Raw genomic sequence first — 16,213 nt, 5'->3', positions numbered from 1 at the left:
GTTCAAGACCTGCTCAGCTTGCATGGTTGACTCAATCTGCTCTCCGTTCCTTTCCATGACGGGTGGAACGGTGAGGATTCTCCCTGGGGGGTGCAGCTATTAACTGAGCGGGTGCTTGCCTTAGAGCTAGGCCGGTCCCGCTGTGCTCTACTCTGGTACGAGCGGCCTCATTCATGTGGCACTTGTAATCTGTGGGATTTGTTCTGTCAGGGAACAGGACCTTGGTGTTGCGGTTCCTGCTCATCGAGGGATTGCTATGGCAACCCTTCAGTTATTTTATTATTTGTGGTTTTGTACTATGTATATCCCCACCGTAGTGGTCTAACATCACCATACCTTGTCTGTATAGAAGCCAGTGATGACCCCACCCAAGGTGGCAACCAGACCATGGTCTGTGGTATGGTAAGAAAGTGCAGCACGGTGACTAGCTGCCGTGTTAGTGCCCTGATCCTGAGATGTACAACATAGTGGGGCTTGTCTCAACATTCTAATGTTTAGATCAGCTTATTTTTCTGGTGTTTAGCAGGTCAGTCAAGACCTATTTCCCCTTTCTCTAGCACATTGTTTTGTTATTAGTTTCTACCTTTAACGTCAGACAAGTGCCATTGGGGCTTGTCGTCCAGGTGTCCTCATTGAACAAAGTTGTAGCTGGTGAAATTAATACATTACATAATCTCTATTATCTGCACTCTGCTGTCAGTATGTTCACCCTCTTGCACTGCCTTAGTTGGGCCATTAATGAGGACTGGAACGCTGTCCCTTACATGCCTGTCAGGGGATGGTGGCTTCCCTGGAGTCCCAGAAAGTGCCATCAGTGGTTTCCCACAATTCACATGTACAGAGATGCCATCTCAGTGTCTCAGGGCTGCTGCTTTATCATGTGGTACTCTGGCACATGCTTGTGATGTTTATCTCTGGAAGGATTCTGACTTAGTACTTTCTCATAGAATACGACGGACGAGGATGAAATGGCCGATTACTTATCAGGAATCTTCATTACTCTGAGTCTGGGTCTTTCTCGTCACATCCCTTGACATCCCTTTCTCCTGCTTAAGGGAGGAGTTTTTAAAAAAATGGGAAGAGAAACACTTTTTTTGTGGAGTGCTTGCAGCTTCCTCCCGGGTGAGCACTCACTTCAAAGAATAAGGACTGTGACAAAGAAGGCTTGGACTTGGAGTAATAAAGATTACCAGTAAGTAATTGTGCTATTGCTGGCTAATAACAGATGTGGTGTCATTAGTGGCTAAATAATAAAGAGCTGTGTGGCTACATGAACAATAATAAATGGGTTATGACTAGAGGAACAATAAAGGGTGGTTTGTGATTAGTGGTTTAAGAACTGACGCTTTTGAGTAATTGCGCAATAACTGATGGGGTAATTTATTGTGGCATCATTTACCCATTCACGGGCAATACTGGGGAGTAATGGCTCACGGCCCCTTTAACATGAGTCCAAGACCGTTACCCCCCGGTGTTGCCCATGGAACGGGTACATAAGGCCATTAGTAGCCCGGGTTACCAAAGCGGCAACCCGGGGGTGAATCCTTTACCAACATGGCTGCCATGGAAGGGAAGGCGGGGCTCCGTACAGAGCCCCTCTTCCCTTTCCATGGCAGCCATAGGAAGCTAAAAGGAAGGTGCGGGTGCGGGTGCGGGTCGAGCGGCGAGAGCCGCCGCAGCCGAAATAAGGAATGTTACAGGGTGGGTGTTAGTAAAGAAAAAGAAATGGGAACGGAGGGTGGGGGGACGATGGTGGCGGGTGGAGCCGGCCGTCAGGCGGCTTAGAACGCAGGTTTACACCGGTGGTTCAACCCTGCTTCCCTAGCCACCTGATTGGCTGGCTCCCCTGCCCAGGTTGCTGGGGTTACAGATACAATAACTGATTGGAATGTTTGCTTGTCCAAACTCTGATCGGGTCAATATAGGAAGAATCAGTGATGGCGCAGTCATTAATTGTGCAATAGATAATAGGACAGTGCTCACTAGCACAATAGCTGATTTTATTTAATTACTGGCATGATAAATAACAGAGCAGTGTTAACTGGCACAATAACCGATGGACATGTCATTAATGACATGATAAATAACAGAGCAGCGTTAACTGGCACAATATCTGATGGCACATAATGACTTTTATAATAAATAACGAGGAAATGTTTACTAGCACAATAACCGATGGACATGTGATCACTGGCACAATAGCTGATGAACTTGCAAGGGAGGAGCTCAAGACCCCCCCTCTTCAAGGAATGGCTCCTCCCCAACACCTTGGAACACACACCCTCTACTCACCAACAACCTGAGACTGGGTGATCTGCTCCCCCTGTTCCCTCCCGTGGTTGCTTTTACATCCTTTGTTGCCAAATTGCCCCATCCCCAACCCTGGTGTTAGCCCCCCCCACTCCCCGGGTCCCTCCCCTTTATTGATGCCTCGTGATTTCCTTCCCGCTCCATGTCCCCCCTATGACTTGTAAAGCACTCTGTTGCTTCCTGAAGCTTGGTCCGCGCTCAATGAATACCCCAATAATAACCCTAATGACATTTCAACAAACAAAATGTGATCGAACTAACTGCAAGTCAAATGCCCTAAATTCCCTGAGTTCGCTGTTGGTGGCTAGGAAGAAGAAAGATTGTGTAGGTTAAATATGGTCTATCAATATCTGGAGGGCTTGGAGGGTCTTTGCTTCCCATTTCAGATGCATGTTTGGAACATCCTGTCTGTACCTCAGATGCAACCGACCCCCCCAAACCTGCACCCTTGGTCTTAGAGAGGAGTCAGTCCGCTGGGAGAGCTCCTGATTTTCCTATAGGCTGCGCGTATGGCGCAATGTGATGTCCCCTTCAGCGTTCATATTGAGAGCACAAAGTCCCAATCATCTATGATCCGATGCATGTGGCGGTTGTGCCCAAGCAGTGCATATGTGACAGGAAATGGACCGCCGCATTCCAATTTAATCCATGGAGATCCACGTTCACCCCCGTCAGAAGTATTGTCCCCGGTGACTGTTCCATTTACTCCCCTCCACCACCTACTCGGAATGTCCCTCAAACTCACCCCATTGTAAGAAGCTCACTGCTTCCTGTCAAATCTGATGTCTTATCTAGTGTACATTCTTTTGTGATGAAAAAGCACTGTTCCTTCCACACACAAATGTTGGGGGTATGTGTGGCCTTTGCAAGAAGACGCCTGGAATGGAAAAGTGTCTGCCTCTCCAGAGACCCTTGGGACCTGCAGGCTGCCTTTCCCTGAACTCAAGTCTTTGTGCTGACCTGATTGGTGGCCGGCTTGCTCTCAGGACCGGGCCAACTACTGGTTCACCAAGAAATTGCCCTGTTTTTATTCATGAGATGCTTGAGTGCCTGCTTCCTTCCTCTTGTCACTGATTCCAATGTAAGGCCAGCACCCCTCCATTGCACTAGCCGAATGAGGGCCAGAAGAGTGAGGATATCCTGTAATGAAGGAGGCTCTAGTGGGGCTTTGTACATCCCTTGCAAGATTGCACCCAGAAGATCCCCTACCACACCATATGGGATTAAGACCAACAGCCCACCTGGCATGAACTCAAGACCTGCTGGTGGTCCTACCTTACATTGAACATTCATCCATTTTTAGTTGTTGCATTTTCGAAAAGGCTAGAAATTAAATTCCTTTCAAATAATCCTGTCTGCACCTATCCCAGACACAGGCATGATCTCATATGTATTGTGAACAGGGAGGTTTGGGGCAACTCATGGTAAAAGTGACCTTGTTCTGGTATCTTTGATGTCTCATAGTCTACCTTCAGGGTGGTCACCGAACAGAGTCCACATTGTGGCGAATTATCTGCCAACAACCATAAACAGGGGCTGCATATCCACCTCTCTCATGTTCATGGTGGACCCATCTATGATCTTTGGCACAAATTGTAAGTGATATGATAGCTCAGCGACCTAAGCACTTGCCTTAGATATATACGTTCAACCTGAAATAACAGGCTTGAGCAACCACAGCGCCAATGGAGCCTTTATTCTTTCTGACGCGAGTATCTCGAATACCATTAAACTGGGCAATCCTTCATAGAGACCATAAAGGGAAAATGGGATCGAGAGAGAAGCAGAAGCCAAAAGCAGGAATGAGCCTGTTGAAAGAAAAAAGCAGGAATGAGCCTGTTGAAAGAGGTGCGAGAGGAAAAAAAACTATTGTTGGGTTTAACCAAAGAGGTATTGAAAGCTAGTATACAGATCAATGAAGAGAACGTTGGCAGAATCGCAGTGGAGACAGCGATCGGGAAAGTAGACAACTGTGTGAGTGTGCAAATGAGGGGGCCCAAAATACTTGTGGACCAAGAGGAAATACCAGCTGAACCCTTCTCTGGAAACCATGAGCCTGTTGTCAAACAGGAGACGGGGTTAGAGGAATCGACGCGAGAGACTCCTCAACGGGCCGCAACGAGCACGCAAACTAGCCATGGAAAAGAGAGAGTCGAATGAAGAAGGGGAAACAGGTCCTGTCGATGATGGCCCAATAGAGGTCCTTGCAGTGGAAGAACGACTGAAGGTAGGGGAAGAGAAAACCCCTACAATCCAGGTCCCAAACTCCAAGGTAGTTGAACACTTTTAATCTTTGGAGCAAAGCAAAAGCGAACATTTCTACAAAGGACCCTTCAGCTACAGAAAACGAAAGAAAACCGAAAAATATGCAGATAATCAACAAAATTAAATCGAATGACTCAAGGAAGTTTATGAGGGACTTAAGCTTTGAATTGATTGAGCCAACCCTGAAATACTCAAAAATACCAAAATCTAAATCAGATGAGAACAATCAGAAGACATCTGTAGAGCACGCAAATGTTGACCTGGAGGAATATCTAGCTGGTGAGGTTGAACATGATAGTCTACGACGATGACGACATTGACTCACCAACAAGCAATGACACCCTCTCTCCATCAAGGGTGGGCCCTTCTGAGTTCCTCCTACCACTAGTGGAGCATGAGTCTATAAAACTAAACTTTGACTATGGCAAAAGAGCCTCGTTTGTGACATTGCCTTAGAAGAGTTCCCTATCAGACAGGGCACATCAAACGATTAAAAGGAAATCTTTTGGGATTAACCTCCCTGCCCAGAGTCGGCGGCGGAGAGCCTTAGAGGACGAACCTAGCCTAGCATCGAGCAAATCTCCAGTCGGCAGAGGATCTGAGTCTATTAATCAAAGTTCTAGTGTCCAGAGCTCCTGTAAGCCACAAAAAAGGGAATTGAGCCCCTGAGTAGACCAAAACCGTTGACATTAGAGCGAATTCTAAGCTCAGAAGAACGACTAATGTTAAAGCGAAATAACATTCTTTGCCTATTTCAACATGTTTCAAAACTAAATGCTATAGTCTCAGTAGACATAACAGTGGTAGAATTTTGTGACAAGAAAAAGTATGATCATTTGTGTATACATATTCCCTCTTCCCTGGTCTGTAACCATCTACTGCAGGCTTCAACAGCTCTAGGGTCTTAAGGCTTTGGTATAAGAGAAAGTAAAAGGGATGGCTCGAAAACCTAGGAGAGGCGACAAAGGGAATCGTGAAAAGGAGGGCATCCACAAGTCATTTCGACCATCAAACATATCCACGAGAAATGCCATACAGCGCACATCAAACTCACCAAAAACCTCACAACGAAATCTACGTGAAGCCACCGCTGACACAAATCCTCTCAAAATAACTTTTAGCACTACAAGTGGTACAAGAAAACCATTTTGGGAGCCTAAGAGGAGGTGGTCTGATGCAGACAATGATTACTCATGGGGCTAGCTAGCAAAGGCCCTCACAACATGGACTAGAAATGAATGGCAAATGAAGGATGAAGGGCTAATCCCATCTTGGAATACAAGGGGCTTCACCCATTTATTCACTACTGTAGACTGTGTTGAAGACAAATCTGATATCTTTTGCATGCACGAGACATGGCTGAGAAGAACACCCTCAGCGAACGGCTATTCGGTATATCTACATCCAGCTAAAAAAGGCCCACTGGGCCGACCAATGTCGGGTTTAATGATAATGATAAGAAACGGGGGAGGCCTCAGGGTAAAAGAAGTATACAACCCCAACTTGTATATACTGTCTTTATTGATTGAAGTAGGCAATCATGTCCCGCAGAGAGGTTGTTGGTTAGTGTTAATCAATGTATACTGGAGCCCAGCTGATGAAGAGACCATTGGTTTTGCTGAAATAGTGATGAATGTGATTGATAAATGTAATGTTGATTACAAAAATGTAATGATCATGATTAGTGGAGATTTCAACATAGACTCTATGAAATTCAAGGACAAGAAAGGACACTGTAGAAGGGCAAAGTAATTCTTAAAAAGGTAGAGTATTCTCTTGGTTGATTATGGAGGGAAGAAACATACACATGTTGAATGGCAACACCATGGGTGCCATTCCTAGTGACCCTACCTGGTACTGGGGCCCCATGAAGGTAACCTTGGACTATTCATTCTACATGAGATCAAGTCACTAGAAGTTGTGAGGATACAAATTGAGTGAGCAAGAAATGGTAATTCTAACCTGGACCAGACCATGTAACAACGGGCGGGAATGGTGGACGGGAAAGGTGGAGGCTACCCTGGACAAAAATAGACTCCGGTTCATGCCAAATGATGTCCCAAAACTGACAGAAAATATCCAGAGGCTTATTAAAATCCATTGGCCAGATGAAGATTACAGACTAATTCTTAAAGATTTTAGGGAACAAAAGATTGGCCCCGCCAAACCGCAATTTAAGCAGAACCACGTGTCAACAGAGAGGTTGTAGAACAAAAAAGAGGCTTCGGAAAGACCTAAAACACACCTGCAAGAACTGCCTAAATTGATTAGAGATGAAAAATGCAGGAGGCATAAATAACAATATAGGAACTGGGTGACCTCTCACAAGTGCGTTATGATCCATAATGAGAGCGAATTAAGGGTCAAAGCCTTACTTAGAAACAACTCTAGAAAGTTCTGGGAAATCGTAAATAGCATGAGAGTAGCGCAAGATGCATTACAGTGCCATACTTGCCAACCCTACAGATTTAGGCAGTAGGCTACTGCTTTGTAATCAGTCCTACCGCCTACAGATTTGTGTGACAGATCCTACTGCATTTCACAGTGGCAGGTAATTTATGTGACTATGGCAGGCTGCGGGACAAAGGATGCAACACATTAATCTGTGTGTACAGTGGGCTGGTAGGTGATTACTTTCGGCGCAGACCAATCCACTGACCTGACAGCTACATGACTCTGTCCTGTACTCTTGCTGGTAAAACCTTAAGGTGAACCACCAGTGAAGGCAAGTGGCAGAGTGTAACACCATCACACAGCCTCTGCCTATCAGACTGAGAGGGGAATCGGTCTCCATGGCATTCAGTGTCCAACTTGCACTGCAGGAATATGTATGTATTCCCCAGGCTGTTGCTGCTAGAAAGCAGTGGCAAACGTTGCCTACCAGCTCTGTGTGATTACCTTCTGTGTAATTGCATTTGGTGTTAACTTACCATTTAGAATAATACATTTTTAACATTTGAACATCTTTCCATGTTGTGCTGTTTGATGGGTTGTGTATTTTAGAATGCTTCAATGGTGCCAACAATGTATGTTTTGTATTTTCCTGTGATGTCATTCTTATGGGAATTATTATTTTTGAAACTTGAAAAATCCTACATCTTTTTGGTCACAGAATGTTGGCAAGTATGCAGTGCAACCCAATACCAGAAGGGCTCTCTATTCGCTGCCCATTTACCCAAGGGAAATGGTGTGTATTTAGAGAGGCTAAAATGGGGACTATTACCTCTGAGAAGGACGAACTTCTGGTTTTAATTAACAACATGAGTAGTTCCTGTGCCCCCGGGCCAGATGGCCTTACAAATTATATTCTAAATTCTGCCCCAGATAATTCGATGGAATTTTGCTACACTCTCTTTTAACATGTTATGAAGACAGCTCAGGCTCCTCCTTCATGGGAATGAGCAGCCTGGGTCCCCATATTTAAGAAGGGCGAAAGGGCGGACCCAAAAAACTACCGTCTTATCGCCGTCTTAGATGTATTAGGGAAAATGTTTGCTTTCCTGTTGTTGAAGTGCTTGAACAAATGGGTACTGAACTCCTGATTGCTGACAAACTGGATTCGTCAGGGGCATGGAATGTAAATTAAATCTATTCCTCCTCAATATGCTGAAAATAGGATGCACAGGGAGCAAAAGACTCTTGTTCTTGGCTTTTATAGATTTACCCAAGGCCTTTGACAGCATTGACCAAGAACGTCTTTAGTGAAAGATGACTGACTGGAAAAGTCCCCCAGACTTACTTTCAGCAATCATGGCCCTCCATGAGGGAACGACATCCAAGTTCGACTAAACGCTGAGGGGTTGCTGTCAAAAAAGACCAAGACACTTAGAGGACTAAGGCAGGGCTGTCATTTGGCACCTCCCTCTTTAGTCTATTTATCATTGATTTGAAAGACGCTCTAAACGTGCCATCAGCTTGCCCCCCCTCCCGCCCCTGCCCCAGGATAAATGTTAACCACCTGGGTTGGATGGTCTACGCTGACGAATTTGTAATTTTAGATCAGACCCCTATAGGGTTGCAGCGCAGTCTTGAAAGTCTACGGGGTTATGGGGAGCGAAATGGCTTGAAAAACAAACGGGAACAAATCGGAAATTCTAGTGCTAAGAATTCTGCACGAAACTGTCGTTGGCGCTTGGGGGAAGAACCAGTTAGACTGGTGGGTGTAACCAAATACCCAGGAATGTGTGTTAACTCAAATGCGGACGATGCCCCTTGGAGAGCAGAACTGAAACCTAAAACCAATAGCGTGAGGGAGCAGGGGCAACCCTTACCATGGGAAATATGGGACGTTCTCATTGGTGCCGATTATTAGGTTCTATAAGCAAAAGGTAATTCCTGTCCTAACGTACGGCGCTGGGACCTCGCTAGCCACGTGCTGGAAGATTTGGGACACACTAGATCATTTTGGAGAAATGTTTTGGGGCCCCCTAATTGCCTACCTGTAACAGCTAGGAACAGTAACTGGGACTCTCGTCAATGTATATAAGGGGGGTCTGGAACTCCCTCTCTTTGTGTCGAAAAGTGATTATGGAGGACAGCCCAATTCAATATAAAATCCTAAAACGAAATTTGGGTTATACCCCAGATTGGGTTTTGGAGTCATGGAAGCAAACATGTAAAGATGTGTTGGAAGGCATTGACTCGACGGAACGGTCTCTCGCGAATAACCCGGTCCAGTCCGGGTAAAACAGAAGGATGGTGTCTTGGTTGGGGAGAAACAGAAAGAAAGACAAGGAACCACAGCCTTAGCTCTTCTGCCAAACACATTATTAGGTTTTTAAACATCGCCCCAAAATACCTGATCAAATGTCCTTGACATAGGAGCTTACTCCTAAGATTTAGGTTAACCATCGTCCACACAATAGAAGTCCCTTTCGCTAGACAGCGAGCGGAGACATAGGCAGATTCTGGCAGGAGAAGGTCGCATCCTCACAGCACCTGACTCCTCTCTGTCCTAGTCTAAGAGCTCAGAGAACAAGACATGTGGGCGGATTCATTGCCACGAATCAAGCATTGAATGCTGACGAACGCTGGCAATGGTTCTATGGAGGAAACGATTTTAGGGCGATTTCTGCCTTGACACATTTTACGAAGGAAATATTGTAATTTACTGCACCGATGTTTGGGTGTTACCTTTTTTTCTTTTTTTGAAAGTTTTCTAAGTAGAATGATGGGACGAAGAAGTGATTAATTGTTTAATAATTGTAAGTCGATACCTTTGTACTGAGGTGAAAGTCTGTAATAAACTGAACACCTAGTAAGCATTTTTTTTACAAAATATGTTAAAAAACTAAAATAAAAATAAATAAATTGAGTAATAATACCAGAGTGCTTGCTGGAGTGTGTAGACCCAGTAAAAATCTTTCAGCCGGAATGCATTTATTTATTGTTTATTTCTTCATTTAATTGTTTATTTATTTATTTATTTGAATGTATATAGCGCACAGCGGCCCTGGGGCATCGTGGCGCTGTTACAGAATACTTGCTTGGTACAGGCAAGTAGCTGTAGATGTTGATCTATAAGGAGTGTGCTGCTTGGCCAAGAGGTACATGGAGCAGGGACCTGGTACAAGGCATGTCTGCGATGGTGCACTTTGACACTTTGTCACATCTGGTGGGTGAAGCATTACACGCAGCGGGTGATGTGACCCCGGTGATCATGTGGGCACAAAGCCAGATGCAGCATTAAGGAAGGCCAATACTGTGTCACACCTGTCACTAAGATTGACTGTCCACGAGCAGTAATTGTCCCAGCTAATGTTGATTGATGCCCAGACCCTCTATGCATACATGCAGAACAGTGATTCTTCACAGTCCTTGTGTGCAGCAAGGCAGGTGCAGAGAGGCTCTTCCCAGTCTCTGTGTGCAGCAATGCAGATGGGGAGTGTTTCTTCACAGTCGCTCTGTGCAGCAGTGCAGGTGGAGAGTGGTTCTTCACAGTCTCTCTGTGCAGCAGTGCAGGTGGAGAGTGGTTCGTCACAGTCTCTCTGTGCAGCAGTGCAGGTGGAGAGTGGTTCGTCACAGTCTCTCTGTGCAGCAGTGCAGGTGGAGAGTGGTTCTTCACAGCCCTTTGCTAGGATCACCTCTGAAATGGGTGAAGGTGCGGTCCGTGTCTCGCTTTAGGCCTATAAAGCCCAGACGAGACAGGCTGCAACTTATGGGCAGAGCTGTGGGGACATGAAAAAGCAGCTGCCCTAGAGGTGGTAGAGAATAAATCCCTAAAAAGCATTTTGTGCTGACCATCCTCTGCATCTAATGTACCATTGCGTTAGAAACAGGCTTGCAAGAAATGGATATGATATATTCTATGGCATTCATAACGCGGCCATACACAAGTGTTTCTAGACGTGAAAAGACAAGGATGGGGAAACAGAGGGAGGACAAAACAACGATCTTACTAGGCCTTGCTTCATTGGATCGCGCAAGTGCACATTTGTCAATTTCGTCCACTTTACTACTGGGTTCGGTTATGGTCAAACGAGTCTATCTTCAAATATAGAGAAGTCCTGATGGACGTGATTAGCCAGGAAGGGGGGAGGGGGGGTTGTCCCTGGCATGAGTAGTACACGTTAAGGATTTGTTGGGCGCGGTAAGCCTTGGGCCACTCTGGACTGACCCATGTACGTATCCAGTGCCTCGAAGACTGCAAGTAAAGTGGCAGCGCTCAGTAAGGTAGAGCCTGGCATTGCGCCGAAGGCTTTGTCAACAGTATTAGGACAAACGTGGGCTATGAGGAGTATCTCGAACATGTTACCCCTAAATACGAATGCCCCTTGTATATCAAGGTGCCATTAGGGATTCTGCCCATAGCATGTATAAGACACAAATGGGTCAAACATGTACCTGCTGCCTGCCCCTTGTGTGGCAGTCCAAAACGGGGACATGGCTCATTTTTTTATTTCTTGCATAGCCACCTTGCATTCAAGGAAACGATTCTTAAAGCCACTGTTTCTGACCCAGGTTGCAGAACATTAACTGGGGTCATGGCGACCGGTCTTAACCCGAGCAGTTTGCCTGTTGTATATGCCACCTGTAAATATGTGGTGTGGGCAAGGAGATTAACATCAAAGGGAGCCCCATGAGTCGCGAATGATATTGGAATTGCATATTATAAAGATGAGGTTTTATATGTGTATGCATCTTCTGCGTTTAGATTAGTATGCTCGTATTTGATACTTGATGCCATGATGGACTTTTGTAAATGTAATTGTTTATATCTTGTTTTTTTTATTAGTCGTATGATGTATGGTGCACTTCTATGACAATTTTGTCTAAAACAAAGCAAGAAATGAATGAATGGACAGCCCCTTGAAGATCAGAGCACGTGGGGAGTGCTTCCCGCAGTTCCCCTATGCAGCAATGCAGGTGGAGGCTGGTTCTTCCCATCGCTTCTGTGCAGCAATGCAGGTGTAGGCTGATTCCTCACAGTTCCTCTGTGCAGCAATGCAGGTTGATGCTGATTCCTCGCAGTTCCTCTGTGCTGCAATGCAGGTGGAGGCTGGTTCTTCCCATTCCTTCTGTGCAGCAATGCAGGTGTAGGCTGATTCCTCACAGTTCCTCTGTGCAGCAATGCAGGTTGATGCTGATTCCTCGCAGTTCCTCTGTGCAACAATGCAGATGGAGATTGGTTCTTCCCATTCCTTCGGTGCAGCAGGCGGAGGCTTATTGTTCCCAGTCCCTCTATGCAACAATGCAGGCGGAGGCTTATTGTTCCCAGTCCCTCTATGCAACAATGCAGACAGAGGCTTATTGTTCCCAGTCCCTCTGCAACAATGCAGGTCGGGGCTGGTTCTTCCCATTCCTTCTGTGCAGCAATGCAGGCGTAGGCTTATTGTTTCCAGTCCCTCTATGCAACAATGCAGGTGGAGGCTGGTTCTTTCCATTCCTTCTGTGCAGCAATGCAGTTGTAGGCTGATTCCTCACAGTTCCTCTGTGCAGCAATGCGGGTGGAGGCTGATTCCTCACTGTCCCACTATGCAGCAATGCAGGTGGAGGCTGGTTCTTCCCATTGCTTCTGTGCAGCAATGCAGGTGTAGGCTGATTCCTCACAGTTCCTCTGTGCAGCAATGCAGGTTGATGCTGATTCCTCGCAGTTCCTCTGTGCAGCAATGCAGATGGAGATTGGTTCTTCCCATTCCTTCGGTGCAGCAGGCGGAGGCTTATTGTTCCCAGTCCCTCTGCAACAATGCAGGTCGGGGCTGGTTCTTCCCATTCCTTCTGTGCAGCAATGCAGGCGTAGGCTTTTTGTTTCCAGTCCCTCTATGCAACAATGCAGGTGGAGGCTGGTTCTTTCCATTCCTTCTGTGCAGCAATGCAGTTGTAGGCTGATTCCTCACAGTTCCTCTGTGCAGCAATGCGGGTGGAGGCTGATTCCTCACTGTCCCACTATGCAGCAATGCAGGTGGAGGCTGGTTCTTCCCATTCCTTCTGTGCAGCAATGCAGTTGTAGGCTGATTCCTCACAGTTCCTCTGTGCAGCAATGCAGGTGGAGGCTGGTTCTTCCCATTCCTTTTGTGCAGCAATGCAGATGGAGGCATATTGTTCCCAGTCCCTCTGTGCAGCAATTCAGGTGGAGGCTGGTTCTTCCCATTCCTTCTGTGCATCAATGCAGGTGGAGGCTGATCGCTCACAGTTCCTCTGTGCAGCAATGCAGGTGGAGGCTGATTCCTCACAGTTCCCATATGCAGCAAAGCAGGTGGAGGCTGGTTCTTCCCATTCATTCTGTGCAGCAATGCAGGCGGAGGCTTATTGTTCCCAGTCCCTCTATGCAGCAGTGCAGGTGGAGGCTGGTTCTTCCCATTCCTTCTGTGCAGCAATGAAGGTGGAGGCTGATCGCTCACAGTTCCTCTGTGCAGCAATGCAGGTGGAGGCTGATTCCTCACAGTTCCTCTGTGCAGCAATGCAGGTGGAGGCTGATTCCTCACAGTTCCCATATGCAGCAATGCAGGTGGAGGCTGGTTCTTCCAATTCCTTCTGTGCAGCAATGTAGATGGAGACTGGTTTTTCCCATTTCTTCCGTGCAGCAATGCAGGTTGAGGCTTATTGTTCCCAGTCCCTCTATGCAGCAATGCAGATGGAGAGACTGGTTCTTCCCATTCCTTCTGTGCAGCAATGCAGGTGAAGGCGTATTGTTCCCAGTCCCTCTATGCAGCAATGTAGGTGGAGGCTAGTTCTTCCCATTCCTTCTGTGCAGCAATGCAGGTGAAGGCTTATTGTTCCCAGTCCCTCTATGCAGCAATGTAGGTGGGGGCTGGCTCTTCCCATTCCTTCTGTGCAGCAATGAAGGTGGAGGCTGATTCTTCCCAGTCCCTCTATTCAGCAATGCAGATGCAGACTGATTCCTTCTCTGCAGCAATGCAGGTGGAGGCTTATTGTTCCCAGTCCCTCTATGCAGCAACGCAGGCGGAGACTGGTTATTCCCAGTCCCTCTATGCAGCAATGCAGGTGAAGGCTTATTGTTCCTAGTCCCTCTATGCAGCAATGCAGGTAGGGCTGCTTCCTCCCATTCCTTCTGTGCAGCAATGCAGATGGAGACTGATTCTTCCCATTCCTTCTGTGCAGCAATGCAGGTGTAGGCTTATTGTTCCCAGTCCCTCTATACGGCAATGTGAGTGGATGCTGGTTCTTCCCATTCCTTCTGTGAAGCAATGCAGGTGAGGTGGAGGCTTATTGTTCCCAGTCCCTCTATACAGCAATGCATGTGGAGGCTGATTCTTCCCATTCCTTCTGTGCGGCAATGCAGGTGGAGACTGGTTCTTCCCATTCCTTCTGTGCAGCCATGCAGGTGGAGGCTTATTGTTCCCAGGCCTTCTGTGCAGCAATGCAAGTGGAGGCTGGTTCTTCCCATTCCTTCTGTGCAGCCATGCAGGTGGAGGCTTATTGTTCCCAGTCCCTCTATGCAGCAATGCAGGTGGAGGTGGTTCTTCCCAGTCCCTCTATGCAGCAATGCAGATGGAGACTGATTCTTCACATTCCTTCTGTGCAGCAATGCAGGTGGAGGCTGGTTCTTCCCATTCCTTCTGTGCAGCCATGCAGGTGGAGCCTTATTGTTCCTAGTCCCTCTATGCAGCAATGCAGATGATGGAGGCTAGTTCTTCCCATTGCTCCTGTGCAGCGATGCAGATGGAGGCTGGTTCTTCCCATTCCTTCTGTGCAGCAATGCAGGTGGAGGCTGATTCCTCACAGTTCCTCTGTGCAGCAATGCAAGTGGAGGCTGATTCCTCACAGTTCCCATTGCAGCAATGCAGGTGGAGGCTGGTTCTTCCCATTCCTTCTGTGCAGCAATGAAGGTGGAGGCTGATCGCTCACCGTTCCTCTGTGCAGCAATGCAGGTGGAGGCTGATTCCTCACAGTTCCTCTATGCAGCAATGCAGGTGGAGGCTGGTTCTTCCCATTCCTTCTGTGCAGCAATGAAGGTGGAGGCTGATCGCTCACCGTTCCTCTGTGCAGCAATGCAGGTGGAGGCTGATTCCTCACAGTTCCTCTATGCAGCAATGCAGGTGGAGGCTGGTTCTTCCAATTCCTTCTGCGCAGCAATGTAGATGGAGACTGCTTCTTCCCATTCCTTCTGTGCAGCAATGCAGGTGAAGGCTTATTGTTCCCAGTCCCTCTATGCAGCAATGCAGATGGAGACTGGTTCTTCCCATTCCTTCTGTGCAGCAATGAAGGTGGAGGCTTATTGTTCCCAGTCCCTCTATGCAGGAATGTAGGTGGAGGCTAGTTCTTCCCATTCCTTCTGTGCAGCAATGCAGGTGAAGGCTTATTGTTCCCAGTCCCTCTATGCAGCAATGTAGGTGGAGGCTGGCTCTTCCCATTCCTTCTGTGCAGCAATGAAGGTGGAGGCTGATTCTTCCCAGTCCCTCTATTCAGCAATGCAGATGCAGACTGGTTCCTTCTGTGCAGCAATGCAGGTGGAGGCTTTTGTTCCCAGTCCCTCTATGCAGCAACGCAGGTGGAGACTGGTTATTCCAGTCCCTCTATGCAGCAATGCAGGTGAAGGTTTATTGTTCCTAGTCCCTCTATGCAGCAATGCAGGTAGGGCTGCTTCTTCCCATTCCTTCTGTGCAGCAGTGCAGATGGAGACTGGTTCTTCCCATTCCCTCTGTGTAGCAATGCAGGTGGAGGCTGATTCTTCCCAGTCCCTCAATGCAGCAATGCAGATGGAGACTGATTCTTCCCATTCCTTCTGTGCAGCAATGCAGGTGGAGGCTGATACTTGCTAATCCCTCTATGCAGCAATGCAGGTCGAGGCTTATTGTTCCCATTCCTTCTGTGCAGCAATGCAGGTGTAGGCTTATTGTTCCCAGTCCCTCTATACGGCAATGCGGGTGGATGCTGGTTCTTCCCATTCCTTCTGTGAAGCAATGCAGGTGAGGTGGAGGCTTATTGTTCCCAGTCCCTCTATGCAGTAATGCATATGGAGGCTGATTCTTCCCATTCCTTCTGTGCGGCAATGCAGGTGGAGGCTTATTGTTCCCTGTCTCTCTATGCAGCAATGCAGGTGGAGGTGGTTCTTCTCAGTCCCTCTATGCAGAAATGCAGATGGAGACTGATTCTTCACATTCCTTCTGTGCAGCAATGTAGGTGGAGGCTCGTTCTTCCCATTCCTTCTGTGCAGCCATGCAGGTGGAGGCTTATT

The sequence above is a fragment of the Ambystoma mexicanum genome, chromosome 8 (genome assembly GCF_040938575.1).
Source record: "Ambystoma mexicanum isolate Mex_15411 chromosome 8, UKY_AmexF1_1, whole genome shotgun sequence".
Taxonomy (NCBI): Eukaryota; Metazoa; Chordata; class Amphibia; order Caudata; family Ambystomatidae; genus Ambystoma; species Ambystoma mexicanum.
The sequence above is the reverse complement of the archived record's forward strand: the minus strand, read 5'-3'. Positions refer to the sequence as shown.